The sequence below is a fragment of the Nycticebus coucang genome, chromosome 3 (genome assembly GCF_027406575.1).
Source record: "Nycticebus coucang isolate mNycCou1 chromosome 3, mNycCou1.pri, whole genome shotgun sequence".
Classification (NCBI taxonomy): Eukaryota; Metazoa; Chordata; class Mammalia; order Primates; family Lorisidae; genus Nycticebus; species Nycticebus coucang.
The window spans coordinates 123,758,150-123,785,206 of NC_069782.1; the positions used below are offsets into that span (position 1 = coordinate 123,758,150).

Here is a 27,057-nt window from a genome sequence, read left to right on the forward strand (position 1 = left end):
GCAGTAGTGTAGTTTTGATTCTGCTTCAATTGCCCAGGGGGGTCCACCTCATAAAATATTCGCCCAGGCCAATTTCTTCAAGAGTTTTCCCTGCACTCTCTTCTAGTATTTTTATAGTTTCATGTCTTAAGTTTAAATCTTTAATCCAGTGAGAGTCTATTTTAGTTAACGGTGAAAAGTGTGGGTCCAGTTTCAAGTCTTCTGTAGGTAACCAGGCAGTTCACTCAGCACCATTTGTTAAATAGGGAATCTTTTCCCCACTTAATGTTTTTAATTGGCTTCTCAAAATCAAATAACAGTAAGTAGCTGGGTTCATCTCTTGATTCACTGTTCTGTTCCATACATCCACCTTTCTGTTTTTGTGCCAGTACCATGCTGTTTTGATCACTATCGATTTATACTATAGTCTGAGGTCTGGTAGTGTAATTCCTTCTGCTTTGTTTTTATTTCTGAGTAATGTCTTGGCTTAGCTATTCGAGGGTTTTTCTAATTCCATAAAAAATGAAGTATTATTTTTTCAAGATCTTTAAAGTATGACAGTGGAGGCTCGGCACCTGTGGCTCAAGCAGCTAAGGTACCAGCCACATACATCTGAGCTGGCGGGTTCAAATCCAACCTGAGCCTGCCAAACAACAATGACAGATGTAACCAAAAAATAGCCAGGCATTGTGGTGGGCACCTGTAGTCCCAGCTACTTGGGAGGCAGAGGCAGGAGAATTGCTTGAGCCCAGGAGTTGGAGGTTGCTGTGAGCTGTTATGCCACGCACACTACCCAGGGCAACAGCTTGAGGCTCTGTCTCAAAAAAAAAAAAAAATGATGGGCGGCACCTGTGGCTCAGAGGAGTAGGGCACTGGCCCCATATGCCAGAGGTGGTGGGTTCAAACCCAGCCTCAGACAAAAACTGCAAAAAAAAAAAAAAAAAAGAAAGTATGACAATGGAGCTTTAATAGGGATTGCATTAAAATTTTATGTTGCTTTGGGTAGTATGGACATTTTAACAATGTTGATTCTTCCCAGCCATGAGCATGGTGTGTTTTTCCATTTGTTAGCATCTTCAGCTATTTCTTTTCTTAGAGTTTCATAGTTCTCTTTATAGAAATCTTTCACATCCTTTGTTAGGTAAACTCCCAAATATTAGGTAAACTCCCAAATATTTCATCTTCTTTGATACTACTATGAATGGAATAGGGTCCTTGACTATTTTTCCAGTTTGACTATTGTTGGTATATTTAAAGGTTACAGTTTTATTAGTGCTGATTTTGTAACCTGAGATGCTGCTGTGTTCCTTGATCACTTCTCAGAGTTTTGTAGTAGAGTCCCTGGTGTTTTCCAGATTATCATTTTGTTCCAAAAATTTGGTAATTTCCTTCTTAATCTCATCTATGACCCAGCTATCTATCATTCATCATAAGGTTAGTTTCCATGTTTTTGTATGAGTATGCAGATTCCTGTTGTTACTGAGTTCAACTTTTATTCCATGATGGTCTGAGAAGATGCAAGGAATAATTTCTATTCTTTTAAATTTGCTGATGTTAGACTTGTGACCTAAGATGTGATCAATTTTGGAGTATGTTCTGTGGACTGATGAGAAGAATGTGTATTCTGTTTTGTTAGGATGAAATGTTCTATAGATGTCTGTTAAATCCAAATGTTGGATGATTAAGTTTAAATCTAAAATTTCTATGCTTAGCTTCTTATTGGAGGATCTATCCAACACTGCCAAAGGAGTGTTAAAATCACTATTATGGAGCTGGAGGAAATCAAGTTGCTCACGTCTGTTAGAGTCTATCTTATAAACTGAGGTGCATTCTGGTTGCGTGCATAAATATTAATAATTGAAATCTCATCATATTGAGTGTTGCCCTTAACAAATATGAAGTAACCATCCTTATCTTTCCTTATTTTTGTTGTTTTAAAGCCTGTTGTATCTACAAATAAAATTGCAACATCTGCTTTTTTCTGATTTCCATTTGCCTGGAATATAGATGACCATCCCTTCACCCTAAGTCTGTATTTATCTTTTAAGGTAAGGTGAGATTCTTGTATGCAGCAGGTATCTGGCCTGAGTTTTTGTATCCAGTCAACTAAACTGTGCCTCTTTAGAGGACAATTTAAGCCATTCGCATTAATTGTAAATATTGATAAGCCTTGTAGAATTTTGGGTATCAAGTTTTTCGAAAGTCCAGTGGACATTTTTAATCCCTTTGCCACTGTGGAAGTTGGAATTTGATCAAAAGTTTCTGAGTGAGTTTACTTTTGTGGTGGAGGATTGTTCTGGTCATTATGGAGGATAGGTCTGAGAATATCCTGAAGAGCTGGTTTAGTTATGGCAAATTTATTCAACGTGTGAATGTCATTTCTCCATCATAAATGAAACTCAGTTTAGCTGGATACAGGATCCTGGGTTGAAAGTTAGTTTTAGGAGATTAAAAGTTGATGACCACCCTCTTCTGGCTTGAAAGGTTTCAGCAGAGAGATCTACAGTCATTCTAATCTTCTTCCCCTTATAGAGGCAGGGGTTTTCTTATGTCTGGTTGCCTTCATAATTTTCTCCTTCATATTAACTTTAGTGAAGTTAATTATGTTGTGCCTGGGGGTTGTCTTACTTGGGTTGAGTCGTGCTGGGGTTCTGAAACTGTCTATCTGAATTTCAGAATCTCTTGGCATGTCTGGAAAGTTCTCCTTCATAATCTCATGAAAAAGGCCCTTTGTGCTTTGCGAAACAACTTCATCACCTTCAGGAATTCCTATGAGGCAAATATTAGTTTTCTTCAAATTATCCCAAAGCTCTCTGAGAGAATGATCCGTTTTTTGCTGTCCATTTCTCTTCCTCTTTGAGTGCTTGGGAGTGTTCAAAAGCTTTGTCTTCAATGTCAGAAATCCTTTCTTCTGTTTGCTCCATTCTGTTACTGAGGGATTCTACTGTATTTCTCAGATCTTTGAGGGCTGCAAATTCTTGTCTCAGTGTATCAAAATCTTTGGTGATTTTGTCTTTGAATTTATTTAATTCTTGAGACAACTATTGAAATGTTCCTTGAATTTCTAATTCCAACTTTACCTCCATTCTATTAATCTTTGCAATCCAAACTCTTAATTTGATTTCTGACATCTCAGCCATTTGTCTATGAATGAAATCTTCAGTTGTGTCCGCCATATCATTCCAAGGGTGAGTTGATCTACTCTGGTTATTCATGTTACCAGAGTTTTTCCACTGATTTCGCCCCATGATTATTTTACGCCGTTTGGCTAGATGAGCTGATAAGGTGAAGTTGGGTTGGGGGGTTCCTGGAGTAGTGATTAACCAGCCCTTTGCCCAAGGCTGGGACTGATGTCTTATACCTTTTCCCCTAGAGCTTTCCAAAGACCTGTACAGTGCTACAGCCTGAGACACTGGGGACTTACTTGGTGTAGTGGGGCTAAGTCTCTCTGTCTTGTTTTTAACTGGTCTCTGTCCTACCCTAGTGAATTAGTTACTCTGGGTTGAAGTCTCAGTTGTGGAGAAATCCCAGAAATTAAGTTACCTCTCCCCCCACGGGCAACAACTGCAAAAGGAAAATCAAACCTTCCCACAACCACATACCCAGGGTAGTATGGATATGGATACTATGGATATGGATAAGGACTACACTATGGATAGTCCTTGGGTGATTGGTCCAGTCCGAGAGATCCAAATCAGTTGTCCCAGTCAGTACCCAGTCTCAAGTGAGGGAATGCAAAAGATCTCTGGCAACTAGATAGCACAGGTCTGCTGGCAGCTCCAGTATGACTCATTCTGGTGCTCCATGGGGTCAGAAGGCCTCCCCACAACAAATGAATTAGTTTGGGAAGGTTGATGCCTCCTCCCCACCTTGCACCTCTGTCACACCCAGTCACTGCTAACCCGCAGGGCTATGACCCAAAGTCACAGAGCAATCTTATGTCTCCTCAGCCAGGCCTCCACTCTCTGCCTCCATCTGGCAGGGGAAGCTGAAGCCTGACAACCTCAGGTGGTTAATGGAAGCTGGGGTGGTTCACTCATTTCCAGCCCCATCCCTGATTGATGTTGCTGACACTTATATTTACACAGAATTTGTGATTCTGTCCTGGTTATATTCCCCTGCAGACCAGGTGCTGTTTTGAGTTCACAGAAACAGAGACTCCACCCCAGTCTGTGCTGCTGCCCAGAGCTGGTGTTTCTGTTTCCCCTGCAGTCTGTGTTGGGGCAGGAGCAGTTAGAGGTCACACTTGGCTCGGAGTCCCAGCCTTGGCCTAACTCCCTTTGTCTCAGCTATGATCCCCTGAGGGCCGGGTGTTTCTTAGGCTCACTAAAGCAGTCCTCTGTCTTAGCCCCACCCTGGGAGTATGCCATCTCTGTGTGTGCTCACTAAAGCAGTCCTCTAGCTCAGCCCCACCCTGGGAGTAGGCCGTCTCTGTGCATGCGTCTTCAATTCATCCCACTATACTCTACCCAGGCCGGTACTGCCTCAGGCATACCCTTTGCTCACAGGGTCTGCATTACCATCCCAGATCTGCTCTGCCAGTGTCTGCCACCGGAGAAGATGCCCAGCTTCCTCTGCTTGCCCAGAGAGACAGGGAATGACTTTCCAAAATATCCCCAGGGGTGTGAGCCCTATTGTTCCTGTTGCTGCAACTGCTGCTCTGTGCCGGGAAGCACCGCCTCTTCCTTTCCCGTATGGTTCCTTCAGTCCACCGTTTCTCCTTACCCCTGGGCCGCAAAATCAGCACAGGCCTGCAACAGCCCATGCCCTGTCCACACCTCTTGAGAAAATGCCCAAGAATCTCGACTCCATGGGGGACAGGCTTCCAGACCTCAGGGTGAGAGTGGAGGGAATGCTGGGAGTTCAGAATTGCAGGTAGAGAATATACACAGTTTTATACCTGGTAGGAGAGTGCCATGGCACCCTATAGTAGGGGAAGGAGGTCCGGTTTTTAAAAGGTCTCTCCTGTGGGATAAAATGGGAGGATGTTTGAACTCTGCTCACTTGTTTGTAGAAAGTATACTGCGAGCCATTCTCATGGGGGAAGGGACTCCCACCTGCTTTGTGATGGATTTTGTACCTTTTGTTTGTATCCTTGGGGTCGCAGCTTACCTCAGCAGGGTTGATGTGCGTTCTTCAACATTCTCTCTTTGCTCAGCTCCAAACCATCAGTTTACTTGCTAAACTTCTGTCCTTTAACTCTCCTTCTGTATGGGAGCCTCTGTGGAGAGCTGGCTCCAGTTGGCCATCTTGCTTCTGCCCCTATATAATATGTTTTATGTGATTGCATGTTGCTGCATACACATATGTCTATAGGTCAATCTATATACATGTGTTGCCTTAGAAATGCACACCAAGCATAAATTTGGCTTTCTCTTGGAGATAAGCTGGAGAAAGATTAATGGGTGATGGCACTTCTCATTTTAAACACTCAAGAAAGAAGGAAGGACAAAACTGACTAGAATGTGATGTGTACAAGAAAGTCAGTTGTCTAAGCTTTAGAGATGATGCAATGCTGGTGATTATAGGACCACAGCATTAAAAATATGTGAAGAAAAAAATTATTAGAAAAATAACCTTTGTGAGGTTAATATGGACTTTATTCTTGTTCAAAAAGGACAAATAACAATCATGAACCTGACTAGGAATATGAAAGCATATATTCAACTTGATCTATATCAATACAAAGTAAAAAAAATTCCAAATATAGTAGAACCTCTGTACACTGACCACCCAAGGGACTGTAACAAACTGGTTAACATATAGAGGTGGTCAAAATAAGGAACCAGGCCTATTGTTCTGATATGTACATGTGCTGTATGTCCAGTCAATGAAAATCAAATCAACTTAACGAGGTGGTCAATGTAGGGAGGTGGTCAAGTATGGAGATTCTACTGTATTTACCTTATGTTCACAGTAACAGAAAAGCAGGGCATAAACTTTAACACTTAATATTCATTCCTCCTGTAGCTGATCATCCTACCATAACCCTACAAGCTATAGCTGTTCTCGGACATAGTTTTTCTGTTTCAAATCCAAACCTCCAGTAACTCACAGTGATGCCCAGCCAAAAAAACTTCCCCAAATACTTCCTTTTTGTCCCACTCTGTGCTTATCAGTATAAGAACCAGCAAGGCCTCTTGACATTCTTATTTTTTTCATTTCTCACTTGCATTATGCACAAAAAAAAGAAATCTGAAAACTGATTCAGCAAACAATAATGCCTTTTATTTAGAACATATCAAGGAGAAATGGCTCTGAATGTCATACACTTATCATGTTTCTGTTTTATAGTGATATCATATTAACAATTCAGTACTGGGTAAATATTAGCATATGTTCTGGCCATATATTATAGAGTATAGGAAATAGCACATATATTGGTGCAATGACTCAAAAAGCTCTCATTGGGTTGGAGGAGGACAGATGTTCACTGGATCTTAAAGGAATGGGGAGATGTGAGAGAGGTCAGAGAAGGCATTTCCAAAGTGAGAAGGAGGAGATCAATGCCCCAGAGGGGAGCTGTGAACAACACAGCATCTGCCAGATGATCTGCCCTTTTTCAGACACGAATGAAGCAGAGCTTGTATGAGGGTGGCACATGGCCAAGTCCACTGGCAACTGGGATGGTGTCAATGTCCTCTGCGTCAACCAGAGATTTCAGGGTAAAATTCTGTAAAATGGTAGTAAGAAATAAAAAAAGCTCCATTTGGGCCAGGCCCTCTCCCAAACACATTCGTTTTCCTGAAATTAAAAAACATAGAGGATTTGATCCTTTAACACTATATTGTGAACTGTCACAAAAACTATGCAGTAGCTATCTGATGAATGATTGAATAGACGGGTGAATCAAAGACAGAATGGCTGGAAGGACAGTTAGACACAGAAGGATGGAGGATAGATACACTTACTACCCACCTCATATCTTACTTGACTAGGTACCATACATTCAGTAAATAATTTATGGAAGATAAGCTCTATACCATGTACTTCACTGAATATTCTCACTTTATAACTGATTTGGGGACATTTGAACTTTCCAACAACCTTCTTCTAAAAATAGACTCTCACATTTCTTGTCCAGTGGATTGAAGGAGAAGGGCTGAGGAGGAGACTCATACACTGAGTTTCTCTTCATACCTCTTGCCTGACATTCAGCCAAAGATTTTTCTCCCTAGCATACTTTGAAAAGTATGTGTCTAAACATGTCACTTCCTCACTTTAAAACTTTAAGTGGCTCCCTTGTCTCTCCTATGGAATAATGTCCAAATGGTGTTGACCTGATCCTTCACATTCTGACATTTCATACCACTCCTTCCATTTTTCTATCCTCTAGTCTCAGCATATTCACTCTTCATCTGTCTCCAAAACAACTTGAATTTTAGAGCTTTATCTCATACTGATTTGTCTAAGAAGCACTTCAACACCTGTGTCTTATGTCATTCTGTCTTTATGATCTCTATGATCTCCTTAGGCTATAGAATCTTGTGAGGGATACCACAAAGGAAACACTCAAAGTTGTGCAGTTAGAAACCTTTCTCACAGTGGGTGAGGTAAGTCTAAATGAGTTTCACCCTCTAAGAGGAGCTGTTGGGTACCTCAGCAATATATCTAGAGACAGAATTCAATCAACCTACCAGCTAGATTTCTCAGTTTGGAAAACTGGATCAACTCCCCAAAGCCCCACTAATCTGACCCAATAATGAGGATGTGTCATATGCAGGGACATCAGAAGGCCATAGGGAGAGGTGCTATTGATCTTGCACAAAGGAATTCTACCAGACCCTGGAGGAGATACGGTACAAGATGTAGCTCAGCTTGGTACAACTGTAAGTGAATTTCTATTACCTGCTGAGAAAGGCATAAAGTAATCACTTTTCCTAAAGTTGCCACTCTCATCCAGAAAGTGGCCTGGGTCAAAGATTTCTGGGTTGGGCAATTCCTTGTCATCGTGCACTGCAGAAGACAGTGAAGCTATTATAATTGTGCCCTGGAAATAACAGAACAGATAAACTGAGATATAAAGAAATCAAAAAGTTAAAGAAATGACAAAAATCACCCAGTGCAAACTCTTTGATATTTTGGAAACCCAGATCCAAAGAGTAGTGACATCTAGCCAGAAACACCGAGTAACAAGCAGGGATGAGTTTAAGGCCAAGAGCAGTGATCTCAGCAAGAGATGCTGCCTTCTAATAATTTAAAGTCCTGAGCATGTGGGTACCTCGGAGGAAACCTTTCTGAATCCCTCTGTTTATCACCACGCTTACAATATTATCAGTCCCAGTCACTTCAGTTCTCACATACCTAACATATGAATTATGGTTTAAAACAGAAGCCCCTGATGAATCTTCAAGCATCAAGAGCATGTGGAACTGTTCATAGGCCTTTTTTTTTTTTTTTTCTATTTTTTTTTTTTTGTGTGTGTGTGTGTGGTTTTTTTTTTTTGGCCGGGGCTGGGTTTGAACCTGCCACCTCCAGCATATGGGACTGGAGCCCTACTCCTTGAGCCACAGGCACCACCCTCACAGGACTTTTTTAAATGAAGGTCTGATTTAACTAAAAGTTATTTCTGGGCTGATACACTACCATCTATTTAGTGCTTATCATTGAGATGCAATATGTTTCTTTCGATTTAAAACTATGAGACCACTCTTCATTATAGATATATCCTCCCTAAAAAATACAGAAGAAATGATAAAATTAGAAAACTCATAATTTTCCAATAATTCAGGTAGATTATTGATTCAGGGAAGGATCATCAATTAATATTAAAACTGTTGGGTGAATTATTTTGGAAACTGATATTCACAACATCTTAAAGTACCATGTCATAGATATTTTTATTAGTTTCATATGAAAAACAGAACCTCAGCAATAAAAAGATCTGGCCAACCTCCCTTACTAAATATGGAACACACATGTGATGCAGCGGGACATACATAATAACACCAGCAATATAATTTTCATGCAAAAAATGTATACCTAGAATCTAATCTCCAAGAAAACACATAAAACAAAACTAGCAACATTTTATATGACAAGAGATCTGGACTCTTCAAAACTGTCAATAAATTGAAGTGAAACAAAGGAAAAGAAACCGATCTTAATTAAGGGGGACTAACGGGACAAGATGACCAAATTACAGGCTTCTTTTTTGATTCTATTACAAAAAGTCCACCCAAAAAAGCTATAAAAGGTATTTTAGCATAACTGTGTAATTTAATTATAGGCTATTAATAATATTATTGTATCAATGATAAGTCCTTGAGTTTGAATGCTAGTATTGTTATGTGGAAGAAAATCTTTGTTGTTGGGAGTTACATACTGATGTATTTAAGTGTTAAGTATGGTAGATTGCATGGATGCAGATGAACAGGTAGATTAACATCTAGATATATACATACATATATCCATTACAATATATACACACACATATTCATTTGAGAAAGATATTATAATGTAGTGCTATTAATTTTATATTATGGCCAATAATGTGAGGAGTACAACATAATCAAACTCATTGATAATTCTTTAACAACGTGTTAATATTTACATGAAATGTTATAAATAAGAAATATATATATGTGTATATATATATATATATGTTTTGGGAAATTAACAAAATGATACTTTTTTTTTTTTTTTTTTAGAGACAAGGTCTTGCTCTGTCAGCCAGGCTATAGTGCAGTGGTGTGATCAGAGGTCCCTGCATCCTGAACTCCTGGGCTCAAGGAAACCTCCTGCCTCAGCCTCCTGAGTAGTTGGAATTACAGGTGCAAGCCACCATTCCAGCTAATTTTTCTGCTTTATGTAGAGATGGAGTTTTGCTATGTTGCTCCAGCTGGTCTTGAACCCCTAAGGCTCAAGGGATCATCCCACCTCGGCCTCCCAAAGTGCTGAGATTACAGGTGTTGGCCACCATGCCTGGCCCCAAATGATACTTTTAACATTTATTTGAAAGTTTATTTACTTTTTTTTTGAGACAGAGTCTCAAGCTATCACCCTGGGTAGAGTGCCCTGGTGCCACTGCTCACAGCAACCTCAAACTTTTGGGTTAAGCAATCCTCTTGCCTCAGCCTCCCAAGTAGCTGGAACTACAGGCGCCCACCACAATATCCAGTTATTTTTAATTTTTTTTTGGTTTTAGTTGTCATTGTTGTTTTGGCAGGCTCGGGCTGGATTCGAACCCGCCAGCTCCAGTGTATGTGGCTGGCACCTTAGCCGCTTGAGCTACAGGCCCTACGCCAATTTGAAAGTTTAAAAGGCTAATAATAGCCAAAAAAAAATTAAAGAGGCAGAACAAACTTGGTAAACACACATTGCCAGATACCAAGCCCTGTTATAAAGCTTTATCGCTCCAAACTGAAAATAGCACAAAGTCCATCAAGCTGTTACACATCTGAGTTTTGTACTTCTCTTATCTTGTACTGGCAGAGTTTGGGGACCATACTGTAAATATGGAATTTTAAGAGTACTTAAGTGCAATAAAGGAGACATAAGTTTACCTTGAGGATCAGGTAATTTCTAAACTTAACGTCACGGGTCACCGCATGAGGGAGGTTGGTGGGAATGAGGTCAATGTATCTCTGGATCTCATGCACCATGGCATCTGTGTAGGGCATGCCGTTCTTTCCTGCGTGCAGGGACTCCAGTGTCTTCCAACCACACGGTCAATCTCTTCCCGGACTTTAGCTGATAAGACACAAATAACAGACAACAAAATACAATGAAAAAAGGAAGCTCTTCTCAATAAATGGTTCTGGAAAAACTGGAAAGTGCAAAAGAATGAGACATGCTGCTTATCTCATACCACACACAAAGATTAATTCAAGATTGATAAAAGACTTAAATGTAAGGCATGAAAGTATAAAAATTTTAGAAGAAAACATAGGAAAAACTCTTCTAGACATTTGTCTAGGCAAAGAATTTATGACCAATACTCCAAAGACAACAACAGAAACAAAAAATAAATAAGTGGGACTTAATTTTAAAAATTCTGCACAGCTAAGAAAATAATCAATAGAGTGTAGACAACCTACAGAATTGAAGAAAATATTTGCAAACTATACATCCAACAAAAGTCTAATATCCAGAATCTACAAAGAACTCAAACAAAGCAGAAAAAAAACCCACCAAAAATTGGGCAAAAGATATAAATAGAAGTTTTGGAAAGAAAATAGACAAATGGCCAACAGAAAAATGAAAAGATGCTCAACATCACTAATCATCAAGGAAATGCAAATTAAAACTACAACAAGATACCACTTTACCCGCATCAGAGTGGCCATTATTACAAAGTCAAAAACCAACGAATTCTGGTGTGGCTGCAAAAAGAAAGGAAACTTACATGCTGTCAGTGAGACTGTAAATTAGTACAACCTTGATGGAAACCAGTAAGAAAATTCCTCAAAGAAATAAGTGTAGTCCTACAGTTCAATCTACCAATTCTACTGCTAGGTATCTACCCAGAGGAAATGAAGTCAGTTTAACAAAAAGACATCTGCACTGCTCATCACTTGATGAGCAGATAAAGAAAATGTGATACATACATATGCACAAATAAGGTGCGAAAAATGTATATACATTTTAGGAAAGGAAAAAACTGTACTAAATTTGTAACACTGAAGTCACATTTGACTACTGCATTACAAGAGGGGCTCAATGTGACTGGTATTCATCTTTTGTTGTTGGTATATATTGAATATTGCAATTGTAATATAGTTTTTTCCTTACTTAAAACATGTATACATATATACATGTATGCATGTATATATATGGAGTTTTACTCAGCCATAAAAAGGAATGAAACAATGTCATTTGCAGCAACTATGATGGAACTGGAGACCATTATCCTAAGTGGTATCTAAGGAATGGAAAAACAAAAACATGCTTTCACTAATAAGTGGGAGCTAAAAACTGGGTACACACAGCACAAAGTGATATAAAGGACATGAGAAAATAAGAGAGGGTGACAGTGGGATAAAAATTTACCTGTTGGGTACAAAGAACACAATTCTAATAACAGGAACACCAAAAGCCCTGACTTAAGCATTATTCAAGATATCCATATGACAAAAATTATACTCCCTTAATTAATATTTTGAAGTTAAAAAAAGAAACAAGTTATAAATCATGGAAATGACAAAAATGCCACTTTTGTTGTAGCAATTCAGGGTTACATGCAGCATTATGAAGGTGCCCTAACACTGTTATACGTAATTATAGAGCCAAGAGTACACTAGAGAAAATTGCCACATTACACATACATATAACTCTCCTACAAGCTAACAATTAAGATAAATCTGTAGTTACTTGCATATTAGCATACAGGATAATCAATACAAATAGAAATGGTAAAGTGATTCCAAATATAACTATTTAGTGCATTATAGACTCAAAATATTACTGTGCTTACAAAGAAAAAAATCAAAAAATTAATTTCAATTTAAATAATATACAATGTTTTAAAAAATGAATTCCACTACAGATCTATATGTATGTATGTATGTGTTTGTGTGTTGTGTATGTGTGTGTGTATTTGCAACTTGCAGTGTCATCTCTTATCATCACACACTTCCCAAAGGCAGTCTCCTGGAAACATTCTAAACACACACCCACTCACAAACACACTCTAGTTACTCTGTGTATTTATATCATGATTGTCTTATATTAACACTCATTGTTAGGACCTTTATGACTTCATAAACATTGATCACATATAGGACAACTATAATTGTATTTCATCTTTTTTATTTTTTATTGTTGGGGATTCATTGAGGGTACAAGAAACCAGGTTACACTGATTGCATTTGTTGGGTAAAGTCCCTCTTACAATTGTGCCTTGCCCCCAAAAGGTGTGTCACACACCAAGATGCCACCCTCCTCCCTCCTTCCCTCTCTCTCTGCTCTCCCATTCCCCCACCCTCCACCATGTCATTAATTGTCCTCATATCAAAATTGAATACATAGGATTCATGCTTCTCCATTCTTGTGATGCTTTACTAAGAAGAATGTGCTCCACCTCCATCCAGGTTAATACAAAGGCTGTAAAGTCTCCTTTTTTTTTTTTTTTCTTAATGGCTGAATAGTAATCCATGGTATACATGTACCACAGCTTGTTTATCTATTCCTGGGCTTTTGTACATTCATGAACTTAAAAGTGTCTATTTCAATTCTTAACTTCTAGATGCCAATTAAGAATTACCACTAATGCTCAGGAATGTTTCAAACCCCTAAATACCAAAAAAATCAAAATCAATCACTTTTCTCTTGTTCTCAGTGTCTCCTCTCACATGTGCATTATCCCCTGGTCCATTCTGAAGTATTTGTTTTCTAGGTCTGAAGGCCAGAAGCCTCCCTGACACTTCCAACCTTGTGCATGAACAACCCTGATTCCTGCAGCCATGACTTCTCGAGCTTGGTTTCAAGTATTTGGGTGAAACATATGCCCTACTATCTTTCTCAGAAAGTAAAAACACAGGGTAAAATTTTTTTGCCATTGTGCAAGTCCGAAAATTTTCTCTACCTGTAAACACCCAAGATGACAGCTGCTCTTGAGAATTCTAATGCCACACTGATTCTTAATCCTTTATATATGACCTGATTTATCTCAGGCGGTTTTCCTTTATTTGTGCTGGTGTTCTAAAATAATTTTATGGCCCTACAAGTCTTAGGTGGATGCTTTTGTTTCATTCACTTTGCTGTGCATTTGGTGAGAATGTTCTTTTTTTTTTATTGAGACAGAATCTCACTTTGTTGCCCTCTGTAGAGTGCCATAGCATCACAACCCACGGCAACCTCAAACTCTCAGGCTCAAGAGATTCTTTTGCCTCATCTCCTTAGAAGCTGGGACTACAGATGCCCACCACAATGCCCAGCTATTTTTTTGTTTAGCAGGCCTAGGCCAGGTTCAAACCCACCAGCCCTGGTGCATGTGGCTGGCGCCCTAACCACTGAGGTAAGGGTGCCCAGCCTTGGTGAGAATTTTCTATTCAAAGATAAGATAGAAAGAAAAAGAGGGAGGGAGGAAGGGAGGAAGGGAGGAAGGGAGGAAGGAAGGAAGCAAGAAAGGAAGGGAGGAAGGGAGGGAGGGAGGGAGGGAGGGAGAGAGGAAGGAAGGAAGGAAGGAAGGCTCTTTCCACTGGTTTTGCACTGGTGCTATTCATTCTCTGGAGTTTACATCTGGCTGCTCAATTTTAGAAACAAGGTGGAGAAAGGAGCTGATGGCCTCAGAGTTCAAATGGACCCTCCCTTAAGCCTTCTTCTCAGCTGTGCCCCTCACTCTTTCCCTGTCTCTATCTGATGTCCCTTTTACAGGAATAAAAAGTTACCTTAAAAAAAAAAATGATACCTGAAAAATGGAATCATGCAAATGGAGCCTGGGTAAAGGAGATCCCTATTTTCCACCTCATTCCCCCTCTACCTTCTTTGGGTCTTTGCTGTTTAAATACTGAGCCTTGTGGAGACTGCAGGCACACAAATTGGCTTGCTGTTTCATGACAACTCTTCCTCTTAAGATATTTAGGTTTAACCCACACTCTCTGCTAAATTGGTTATCATCTCTATCTCTGCTCTATGTCTCAGAAGTGTGTTCAAGACTTGACGGCTCCTTCCAATACTCCCCTACTTCAACTTAAAGAGGAGTAATTCTCATTTGTAATTAATTTATCATCATTTCAATGGGATCTTGACCCAGAAAAACATAATGTGTGTAGCTAATATGCTATTAAGATCCAGAATATGCTCATGGGCAAATAATATAAAACACTGAAATAGAAAAGTTGTTTATAAAAGATAAAAATGTTGTCCCTGAGAAAATTCTATATTGGCAAATAATATTTTTCTTGATTCATATTTCTATAGTAATAATACTCCTTAGGCACATCTTTTTACCTAAATAGTGCAAACTTTTATAATATATCCAAACTTTAAAAATGCTGTCCAGATAATAGAAATAGTATAAGGCCATCTCCTCAAATTTCTAGAACATTCACTATAAGCTTCAATAAATAGAGTTTCCATCTTTCCTGCTCCAGCATTAAAATGCTACATTTTTAGAACTAGATCCATAAGAACATACCTACCATTCAAAGTGCTCTGCTCTATGTTTACCTGGAGGGAGCTGGAACATATGCTTCCTAGTAAAGTATCTCAAGAATGGAAGAAAAAGTATCCAATGTACTCAATACTATTATGAAACCAATATATAATCACCTACACACTCATACAAATAATGAAACACAACTATAGTCCAAAAAGAAGGAGGGAAGAGGAGGGATAGGGGAGAGGAGGGGGGATGCCAGGAGAAGGGAGGGTATTTGGTGAGACCTCACCTAATGTGCACAGTGCAATGGTACATTTCAAAACTATTAAGAATAGAGTATAAATGTCTTTCCACAACAAATAAGTAAGTGAGGTGATGGTTATGTTAATGAATTTGATGTAAGCATTCCACATTGTATATCAAATCAGCACATTGTATCCCATAAATGCATCAATGTGCACAGCTATGAGTTAATAAAAAAAAACAAAGAGCTCTACTCTGGTTGAAAACAGAATTTTGTATTCATGGGTACTGGTGAAATAAAATTTCTGCTCATCTCAAAAAAAAAAAGTGGCCTGTCCTTAAGACAAAAGACATACATCCTAGGCTACTTCATGATGCCTGTGCCTGCTACAAATCTGTGCTCATGAAATCCAGACACTTTAACCAGAATATTTTGTCACTCAAGTCTAAAGCTTTATCACTTTTGCTACTGTTCACACTGTCTTCATTTCTATCAGTCACTCATTCCTGTTGTCAAAATTTGTCTTATTTTTATCCCTCCATCATATTTGGACAACTTATACCCAGTGTCACAGAAATTTTAATAATAAAACTACTCTAAAAAAAAAAAAACAAAAAACACTTCCTTACAGAAGGAGACAGGTACTGAGTCTTCCCAACATCTTTTCTGAAATTCACCTGCTCATTCTGTGGTCATACCTGTGACCTCTGGGTACTTCAGCAGGAGCAACAGACCGTATCTCAGCATGCTGCTTGTTGTCTCCGTTCCAGCTCCAAACATGTCAGTTACAGTGGCCAGTAAGTTTTCAGTAGTAAATTCGGACTGTGGATTTTGTTTTTCCTAAAATTTATTTGATTATTTAATTACTTCAAAAAAGTTTAGCAGCATATTTAAGAATAATGAATAAAAAAAATCAAGTTGTGCCAAAGACGAGCAAATTTAGAAACTAAGATTACAGTACTCAGACTATGACAACTGTTATGGCAAAACCAGTACGGTAGAGAATGTAGTTTAGATGACCTAGTCCTCATTTTCCTATGTCCACTTATCCCTTGTTTGCTTAAAAATTCCATTTCCCGGGCGGCGCCTGTGGCTCAGTCGGTAAGGCGCCGGCCCCATATACCGAGGGTGGCGGGTTCAAACCCAGCCCTGGCCAAACTGCAAACCAAAAAATAGCCGGGCGTTGTGGTGGGCGCCTGTAGTCCCAGCTACTCGGGAGGCTGAGGCAAGAGAATCGCTTAAGCCCAGGAGTTGGAGGTTGCTGTGAGCTGTGTGAGGCCACAGCACTCACTCTACCAAGGGCCATAAAGTGAGACTCTGTCTCTACAAAAAAAAAAAAAAAATTCCATTTCCCAGTTTTTCTTGCAGCTATGTTAGCCATGAAGCATATTTTTGCCAATGACCCATAATCAGGGCGCTGATGATGGCATTCCTGCCTTTCCTTCTTCTTACTCAAAACTTTATATAAAGGAGGCAGTAGTGTACACATCAACTTGGAACATGAATATTTGAGCATCAAGATGAAGGCTTGGGTATTAAGTGTGAAAATGAAAAATGGCAAGCATTTGGTTCCAGAATGATTAAAGTTCTGATTACTAGTTCTGGATGCCCAACGTGCAACTCCTTGAAAGTGAAATAAAGAAACACAACATATCTTTAAGATGCTGTTAATTGAATTTTCCCTTATTTGTATACACATACAATATTAACTGATAAAAATGAGTAAATTAAAGACATATCTTTAAAGATGTTACAAGTCAAAAATCAAGAGTTCCCATTCTAAGAGTGTAACAATAACAACATTGTGGAATAGGAGGCTCCATAAGCATCTATTCATGGATCAATTCCTTCTGAGGGAAAGTTAAAAATGGGGGGGAGAAACTTCTATACACTGAGAACCTGATAAAATGTCCACATCAACAGGGAATAAAAAGGCCAGGTGCAGTGGTTCATGCCTGTAATCCCAGCACTTGGGAGGCTGAGGCGGGTGGATTGCCCGAGCTCACAGGTTTGAGACCAGCCTGAGCCAGAGGAAGACCTCGTCTCTAAAAATAGCCATATGTTATGATGGGCTTCTGTAGTTCCAGCTACTTGGGAGGTTGAAGCAAGAGAATCGCTAGAGCCCAAGAGTTGAGGTTTCTATGAACTATGATGCCATGGCACTCTAATGAGGGCAAGAAAGTGAGACTCTGTCTCAAAAAAATGGGGGGGGAATAAAAAGATGTAGCACACTTGGGCAGTGACTCTGCCCTGGGCTCCACATCATACAGGCATGAGGGGCCCTCCAACACCCTGCTTCTCCATAAGAACAAGATGGTTTAGGACACATATATAACGCCCCAACTCTAAGGTTCAACACAATTAGGCCTTAATTAGCTAACTCTGAAGCAGAAAGAACTAGGAAGAGTCTCTCTAGACCTCAGAAAAATTTCTGATATTATACAGGTGCCCAAGCACATCTTGGGCTGTATCCCCTGATATTGAGGCAAGTAAAGGGCTAACACTCAAAGATCCCAGTTTCTCCCCAGATAAGAAGTGCTACCATACTCTGCAAACTGCTTTTTGCTTTTTTTTTTTTTTTTGGTGAGACAGAGTCTCACTATGTCGCCCTAGGTAGAGTGCCTGGGCGTCACAGCTCATAGCAACCTCAAACCATTGGGCTTAAGCGATTCTCTTGCCTCAGCCTCTCAAGTAGCTGGGACTACAGGCGGCCGCCACAACTCTCAGGTGTTTTTATTTTGCAGTTCTCATTGTTACTTAGCTGGCCTGGGCTGGGTTCAAACCGCAGGCCTGGGTGTATGTGGCCAACAATTGAGCATCTAAGAATTAAGCACCATGGACTTAACTGGGCCAACAATTTTGAAGCTCTTTTTCTGGAATGGCCATCAGTGCTGTCATCATATGAGTTATGACAATCAAGTTCACAAACTCAGCCTACAAAAATTGCTTTTAAGTGTGGACTGGGTACTGGAGTTTGTGGCATAGCTTCCCAAGGGGAGTACTTCAAAGGTGATCATAGTGACATTCAGTAATGAAGTATGTAGCACTTGTTCTGCTCAAACTTAACTGTCTGACCTCATAGAGTGGCTGATGGTTAAAAAAAACACACAAAAGCCAACTATATGTTGTCTGCAAGAAATATGTATTATCTATAAAGAAACCCATAGACTGAAAAGAAAGGTATCAAAAAAGATATTCTATACAGATGGAAACAAAAAAAAATAATAGCAGTAGCTGTACTTTTCTCAGATAAAATCAATTTCAAGACAAATACCCTAGAAAGAGACAAAGAAGGCCATTATATAGTGATAAAAGGGTCAATTCAGCAAGGGAATACAATTCTAAAGATATTTGCACCCAACCACGGAGCACCCTGATATATAAGCAAATATTATCAGAGTTAAAGAGATAGACCCCAATATAGTAATTGTTGCAGACCTCAAATTTCACTTTCATCATTGGATAAATCATCCTGATAGAAAATCAACAAAGAAACACTGGGCTTAATCTGCACTGTAGAACAAATGAACCTAATAAATATTTACAGAGCATTTTATCCAACAGCTCCAAAATACATGTTCTCCTCAGCTCATGGATTATTCTCAAGGACAGGCCATATGTTAGGCCACAAAACATGTCTTAAAATGTTTAAAAAAAATAAAAAAAATTGAAATCATACCAAGCATTTTAACTTATTGCAAGAGAATAAAACAAGAAATCACTAACAGGAAGAATATTAAAAACTGAGCGGTGCCTGTAGCTCAGTGAGTAGGGCACCAGACACATACACCGAGGATGGTGGATTTGAACCTGGCCCAGGCCAGCTAAACAATGACAACTGCAACCAAAAAAATAGCCCAGCATTGTGGCGGGCTCCTGTAGTCCCAGCTACTTAGGAGACTGAGGCAAGAGAATTGCTTACGCCCAAGAGTTTGAGGTTGCTGGGAGCTATGATACCATAGCACTCTACCCAGAGTGACAGCTTGAGACTCTGTCTCAAAAAAAAACAAAACTATACAAACACATGGAAATTAAACAATATTCTCCTGAATAACAAAGGAGTTAATAAAGAGGTTAACAGGGAAATTAAAAAATTTTTTGAAACAAGTGAAAATGAACACACAACATACCAAAATCTATAACATATAGGAAACCAGTAATAAGAGAAAAGTTTACAGCAATAAAGGCCTGCAGCAAAAAAGTAGAAAAGTTTCAAATAAACAACCTAACAATACATCTTAGAGAATTAGAGAAATGAGAGCCAAACACACTCAAAATTAATAGAAGAAATAAGATCAGAGCGGTTAACTAAAATTAAACAAAGAAATACAAAAAAAACAATGAGAGAAAATGTTTGTTTTTTTGAAAAGATAAAAACAAAACTAAGACACCATTAGCCAGACTAAGAAAAAAAAAGAGAAAAGACCCAGATAAATAAAACAGGAGATGATAAAGAAATATTGAAATTGATACTGCAGAGATCCAAAGGATGATTAGACACTACTATGGCAACTATATAGAAAACCTAAAAGAAATGGATAAAATCCTAGGCATATACAATCTACCAAGATTAACCCAGGAAGAAATCCAAAACCTGAATTAACCAGTAACAAGTAACAAGGTAAAAGCAATAATAAAAATTCTCCCATGAAAGAAAATTTGCAGACCTGCTGAATTTTACTAATCATTCAAAGAAAAACTAATACCAATCCTACTTAAACTATTCCAAAAAAAATCAAGAAAGGAATACTCCCAAACTCATTCTATGAGACCTGTCACCCTGACACCAAAAACAGAGAAAGACACTATTAAATAAAGAAAATTACAGGGCAATATCTCTAATGAATATAGATGTAAAAGCCCTCAACAAAATATTAGCAAACAGAATTCAACAAAAGATTAAAAAGATTATCCAGGGCGGCGCCTGTGGCTCAGTCGGTAAGGCGCCGGCCCCATATACGGAGGGTGGCAGGTTCAAACCCGGCCCCGGCCAAACTGCAACCAAAAAAAAATAGCTGGGCATTGTGGCGGGCGCCTGTAGTCCCAGCTACTCGGGAGGCTGAGGCAAGAGAATCGCTTGAGCCCAGGAGTTGGAGGTTGCTGTGAGCTGTGTGATGCCACGGCACTCTACCGAGGGCGATAAAGTGAGACTCTGTCTCTACAAAAAAAAAAAAGATTATTCATCATGATCAAGTGGGATCCCAAGGATGCAAAGATGAGTCAACTTACACAAATCAATGTGATACATCATACAAACAGAAAGACAGACAAAAACCATGTGATCGTATCAATAGATGCTGAAAAAGCATTCAGTAAAATTCAGCATCACTTAATGATTGAAAAACTCTCAAAAAACTAGGTATAGAAAGAACTCACCTAAACCTGACTGAAGTTATATGACAAACCCACAGAATATTATACTGAATGGTGAAACCTGAAAGCCTTTCCTCTAAGATCTAGAATAAGACAAGGATGCCCACTTTCACCACTATCATTCAGCATAGTACTGGGAGTTCTAGCTAGCGAAATAAGGCAAGAGAAAGAAATAAAGGGCATCCAAATTGAGAAAGGAAAGAAGTTCAAATTATCCTCATTTGAAGATGATATGATTTTTTTTTTTTTTGTAGAGACAGAGTCTCACTGTACCGCCCTCGGGTAGAGTGCCGTGGCGTCACACGGCTCACAGCAACCTCTTAACTCCTGGGCTTAGGCGATTCTCTTGCCTCAGCCTCCCGAGCAGCTGGGACTACAGGCGCCCGCCACAACGCCCGGCTATTTTTTGGTTGCAGTTTGGCCGGGGCTGGGTTTGAACCCGCCACCCTCGGCATATGGGGTTGGCGCCCTACTCACTGAGCCACAGGCGCCACCCTGAAGATGATATGATTTTATATGTAGACTTGAAAAACCTGAAGACTCCTCAAAAAAAAAAAAAAAAACTATCGGAACTGTAAAGAAATTCAGTAAAGTGGCAGGATACAAAATCATTATACAAAAATCAGTAGCATTTCTATATGCCAACAGTAAACAATCTACATAAGACACCAAGAGAGTAATCCCATTTACAAAAGACACAAATAAAATAAAATACCTAGGAGTAAACAAGTGAAAGAGCCTATAATGCAATCTATAAAATATCAATGAAAGAGACTGAAAAGAATGTAAAAAACAATGAAAAGATGCTCACAGATTATTATCAATATTGTTAAAATGGTGTGCACTACACACAGCTTCTTTGCAGCTATGTGGTGAGACAAGGGAAAAAAGTCTTCAGGTACCTCTGGCTTGTGGACTCTGCCCAGAAACATCCCTTTGGGGGCACAGGAAGGCAGCAGGAGACTTCAGGACCCCAAGAGGAAGACAGAAGCAGTGGAGAAGCACTCAAGGGCAAGCACTTGTATGCAAGCAGAGCTGGCAGTGTGGCAGTTTACAGACAGAAAATAGCTGCCCTGATGTTTTTGTTGTTGTTGTTTTTTGTTTTTTTTTCCTGGACCTGGGAACTTGATTAAGTTACTTTGGGAGGGCTTGAGCTAGCCAGTGAGGGAATGATTTTGAACAAAGCCCAGGGGCTAAGACTGAGCCACCAGGCAGAGTGAAGCTTTCATTGTTCTGCAGCAGGCTGGGCAAAGCCATTGTGGGAAAGCTACCTTGCAGACTTGGCCCTCAGGGTCCTAGTACAAAGCCAGTTCTGGCACCGCTGATAAGCAGGGCAGCTGCTTCTGGGGAGATCTGAGTGACACATGCTTTCCTGGGAAAGCACTACATGGCCAAGGGACACAGTTTGGAAAGGTCAAAGCCAAGGCGAATCTATTAAGCTGTGTGAGGAGAGCTGCAGGTTCCCAACCCTGCACGCACTGAAGGCAAAGAAGTCAGGAAAACAGGACCAGGTCTCAGCAAGACAGAGGCTTCCAGTCTCCATCTTATACAGCTGCACCAGTGTTGTGATGAAAATCTCATTCATCAGATCACCAGTTTCCAGGCAATATATAACAATATATATATATTTTTAATTTTTTTCAAGCTTTCCCCCTAGATTTTTCTTTTTTCTTGTATAATTATAATTTTTCATTGTTTCCTTCATGAATAATAAGGGTTTCATTTTTGCTAGTTTTTCTGCCCTACTAATTTTTTTTCCCCCAATTTTATCCATTAAGGTTTTTTGTTTGTTTTGTTTTGATTTACAGTATTTTGGTTTTCTTCTTCATTGAGTGGAGGTGGGGTCTTGTGTCTGATTAGGCTGGCAAAGAGCTCCTGACCTCAAGGGATACACCCAATCAGCCCCCCAGAGGTTGGGACTTCTGGGTGTGGGTCAAAGTACACTCCTGTACACCACTATTACTCCTGTCTCTCTCTCTGTGTTCCTCTCTTCTTTTTAACAATCTTCCCTTTTAGTCCCCCACCCTTTCCTTTCTCTTTTCTTTTTTTAAATATTTTATCCTTTTTTGCTCTTCACTCTTCTCTTCCCTTTAGTCATATACCAAACGGACACTTTAATCTCTTAGGTCAGAGACATGGTAACTTAAAAGAGTAGGAGGAAGTAAAAGCAAAAGTAGGGAAAGACACAGACAAAAAGTAAAACACTCATGAGGAAGAAAAAGCAGAAAAATCCTGGCAACACGAAAAACCAGAACAGAGCAATCCCAAGGGATCATGAGAATTTCATTCTCATCATACAGATTATTCTACAAAATTCCTAGGATAATTTTCCCTAATAATTATGTTTTTTTTTTTTGTAGAGCCAGAGTCTCACTTTATGGCCCTCGGTAGAGTGCCGTGGCCTCACACAGCTCACAGCAACCTCCAACTCCTGGGCTTAAGCGATTCTCTTGCCTCAGCCTCCCGAGTAGCTGGGACTACAGGTGCCCACCACAACGCCCGGCTATTTTTTGGTTGCAGTTTGGCCGGGGCCGGGCTTGAACCCGCCACCCTGGGTATATGGGGCCGGCACCTTACCGACTGAGCCACAGGCGCCGCCCATAATTATGTTTTCTATTCTTGTTCTAGCTTATACATATTACTGAGCACATGAAAACTCTCCATATGAACTTTCAGCATTACAGCTTACAGACCTATTCATGTTTGGTTCCATTCAATGGGGCTTCTCTCCTTCATCTCTTCACCGCATTTGCCACCACATGCTTCTGAATCTCCCATCACATCATTCTACCCATCTGAAATCCACTACCCTGCTCTTGATTAAGTACACAATAGGTATTTTAAAGTACCTGTCAAGCATTTCTTGCATGACTATTTAAGCATCCTCAAACAGAAAGACTGCTCAATGAACCACAAAATGCAGGCAAACAAATAACAACTCACCTGTGCCATTTTGACCAAGAAACAATCAAGGAAGACTTGAGGATTGTTAACGTCCAGGGATTCCTGATGTTCTTTTACATTCTCCAAAACATAACTTTTGAAAATTTTTGTTTTTTTTCAGTTTTGGCTGGGGCTGGGTTTGAACCCGCCACCTCCGGCATATGGGGCTGGTGCCTTACTCTGTTGAGCCACAGGCGCCACCTATAACTTTTAATGTAAGCAAAATTTTTAACTAATTTGTTATGACTTCCTGGGAGATAATTAATCAGAGCAGGCATATTATTGCAGACCTTGAAGATTAAAAAAAAGTTATTAAGTTAAACATATGTGGAAGACATATATATCATATATTAACTGCTGGTTTAAAACAGAGGTAAATAAAAACTGATTTTCCTCTTTAGAAGAACCATTTGATTGTACATAAAAGTAATCCTCTATGCTGATAGATCTAAGGGAGAAAATTCTGACCAGACAATCAAAGATGGCAATAATTTTCCATACTCACACATTATTATTATTTTTTTTATTGTTTGGGATTCATGGAGGGCACAAAGAATTGGGTTACACTGATTGTGGTTGTACTCACACATTATTTTTAGAGTATTAAAGCATCTTCATGTGAATTCTCTTATATTTTACATTAATTCTTCCCTCCAACATTGAAATGTAGAATGACATGGATTCATATTTTGTAAATGAGGATAAAGGTTAAAGAAGTTTGTGCAACCTGAAATAGACCACAAAGCCACTCCCTGCTATTTCTATGACTAGCAAGCAGCCTCAGTAAGAGAATCATTACTTTAAAATGGGGATAAAATACCAATTCAGCATTTTATGGATAAGTAGCTGTGTACCAGAAGTAAGGTTACTTCTGTACAATCACATAATTATTTCTTAGGCAGAGTAAAAGAAATACCAGCTCAGAAAAGGGAAAATTGTAGTGTTTGTTTATGGTTCATACACAACCAAATGCAACCATTTTACCATCCTAACACTGGCTACCTCATCAACTAGGATTCCAGCTGTACCATCACCTACCCCTACATTACACAGAGTTTATCAAACATTATCTCCCCTGATATGCTAAACAGGATACTTCTGCCACGTAATATGATGAATGGATCTCTAGGTGCTGACTGGAGGACAAGCCCATGGGTAACGGGAGCTTTGTAACAAGGCCTTGGATTGGCATTGAGAACTATACACAGGCTTTGGGAAGTCACCAAAGTATTGCCTGGAAAGGGAGTTTTGAGATTTGATTCCAGCTCTGTATTCTGGCATTTGTTTTCCTGTCTATAAAATACAGACATCAGCTATCTTTTTCTGATGTTTCCATGATGCTATGCTAAGATCTGGACAGGACTGTGGTGTCCAACCATTCACCTTACAGAGTGATGTCAGCAAAAAAATACACAGCAGACGCTTCCAAGAGCCTGTCTCTCTACAAAAAATACAACAAAATAAAGCAAAACAGAATCAACTTTGACAAAACTCCAGAGAAAAATCAAAGGTTTACAGCAACCAAAAGAAAGCTGAATTGTAATGGCGCCTGTGGCTCAAAGGAGTAGGGCGCTGGCCCCATATGCTGGAGGTGGCGGGTTCAAACCCAGCCCCGGCCAAAAAAAAAAAAAATCATTTTTATTTTTAATTAAACCTGCCTGTTTAACTGAGACTTTAACATGATTTAACTAAGTTAGGGATATAAAGTGTGTATCCTAGACAAGCGTTACTAGATTTCATCAAGCAGTTAACGTCTTTTCTGAATGTAGCAGCAACAGCAAACCAAATTATGAAAATAAGTGATTCCAAAGACATGAAAGCCAAAGAAACCCTTTAGTCTTACTCATAAGCCCATGGGCTTGATTTTTGTTAGCATATTTCATGCCAAAGTATTAAAAATTAGTTATTCCTAGGTGAAGGACACACCTACAACTCAGACTTTAACCTACAAAAGCAAACTGCATAACCTAATCATATGTAACCCCATATTAATCTGGAAAAAACAAAACACACATAAAAACCACAAATAACACAAAATCTCAAAACTGCAGATGCTGGCGTGGATGTGGAGAGAAGGGAACACTTTTACACTGCTGGTGGGACTGCAAACTAGTATAACCTTTCTGGAAGGAAGTATGGAGAAACCTCAAAGCACTCAAGCTAGACCTCCCATTTGATCCTGCAATCCCATTACTGGGCATCTACCCAGAAGGAAAAAAATCCTTTTATCATAAGGACACTTGTTCTAGACTCTTTATTGCAGCTCAATTTACAATCGCCAAAATGTGGAAACAGCCTAACTGCCCACCAACCCACAAATGGATTAACAAGCTGTGGTATATGTATACCATGGAATACTATTCAGCCATTAAAAAAAATGGAGACTTTACATTCTTTGTATTAACCTGGATGGACGTGGAAGACATTATTCTTAGTAAAGCATCACAAGAATGGAGAAGCATGAATCCTATGTACTCAATTTTGATATGAGGACAATTAATGACAATTAAGGTTATGGGGGGGGAGGAAAAGCAGAAAGAGGGATGGAGGGAGGGGGTGGGGCCTTGCTGTGTGTCACACTTTATGGGGGCAAGACATGATTGTAAGAGGGACTTTACCTAACAATTGCAATCAGTGTAACCTGGCTTATTGTACCCTCAATGAATCCCCAACAATAAAAAACAAACAAAAAAAACAAACCACAAATAAACAAAAAATACTTATATCATTTGTGAGATGTACAGGCTAATACAATAAAATCTTAAAAACTTCAATCTTCGGTACATTAACTTGAAGTTCAAAACTAAAATAATTCAACAAAAGAATATGAAATTTAAAACTATCAGAGACACTTATTTAACGTGCTTAATATAAACATTAAGCTTTGTAGGCTTCTTATAAATTATTACCTTTACTATTCCTTCGTATGTATCTTCTTATACCCTATTATACCTTCTTAGCTCAGGTCTGTAATCACAGCACTTTGGGAGATCAAGGTGGGAGGACTGCTTGAGCAAAGAGTTCAAGTCCACTCTGGGCAACACAGAGATAGACCCCATCTCTACAAAAAATTAAAAAACTGGATGGCCATGGTGGTGTACACCTATAGTCCCAGCTACTGTGTTGGCTGAGATGGATCACTTGAGCCCAGGGATTTGAGGGGACAGTCAATGATGATTAGATTATTGCACTCCACCCAGGTTGACTGAGACCTTGTCTCAAAAACAAGAAAAAAAATAAAAAAAGTATTACCTTAAATCACTAAGACTAAAAAATCTTTTATAACACCTAAGACATTAGTATAACATTCCATCAAAAACATTTGCTTGAGGCTGGGCACAGTGCTCATGCCTGTAATCCTAACACTCTGGTAGGGCAAGGCGGGTGGATTACCTGAGCTCACAGGTTTGAGATCAGCCTGAGCAAGGGCGAGACCCTGCCTCTAAAACTACCAGGCGCTGTGGCGGGCGCCTGT

At 39.4% G+C, this 27,057-nt stretch overlaps 1 pseudogene; it reads right to left on the minus strand.

The window, feature by feature from the left end:
• Positions 1-6,408: 6,408 nt before the first annotated feature.
• LOC128581537 (cytochrome P450 2C42-like) lies at positions 6,409-26,011 on the minus strand (annotated as a pseudogene).
• Between the last annotated feature and the right edge of the window lie 1,046 nt (positions 26,012-27,057).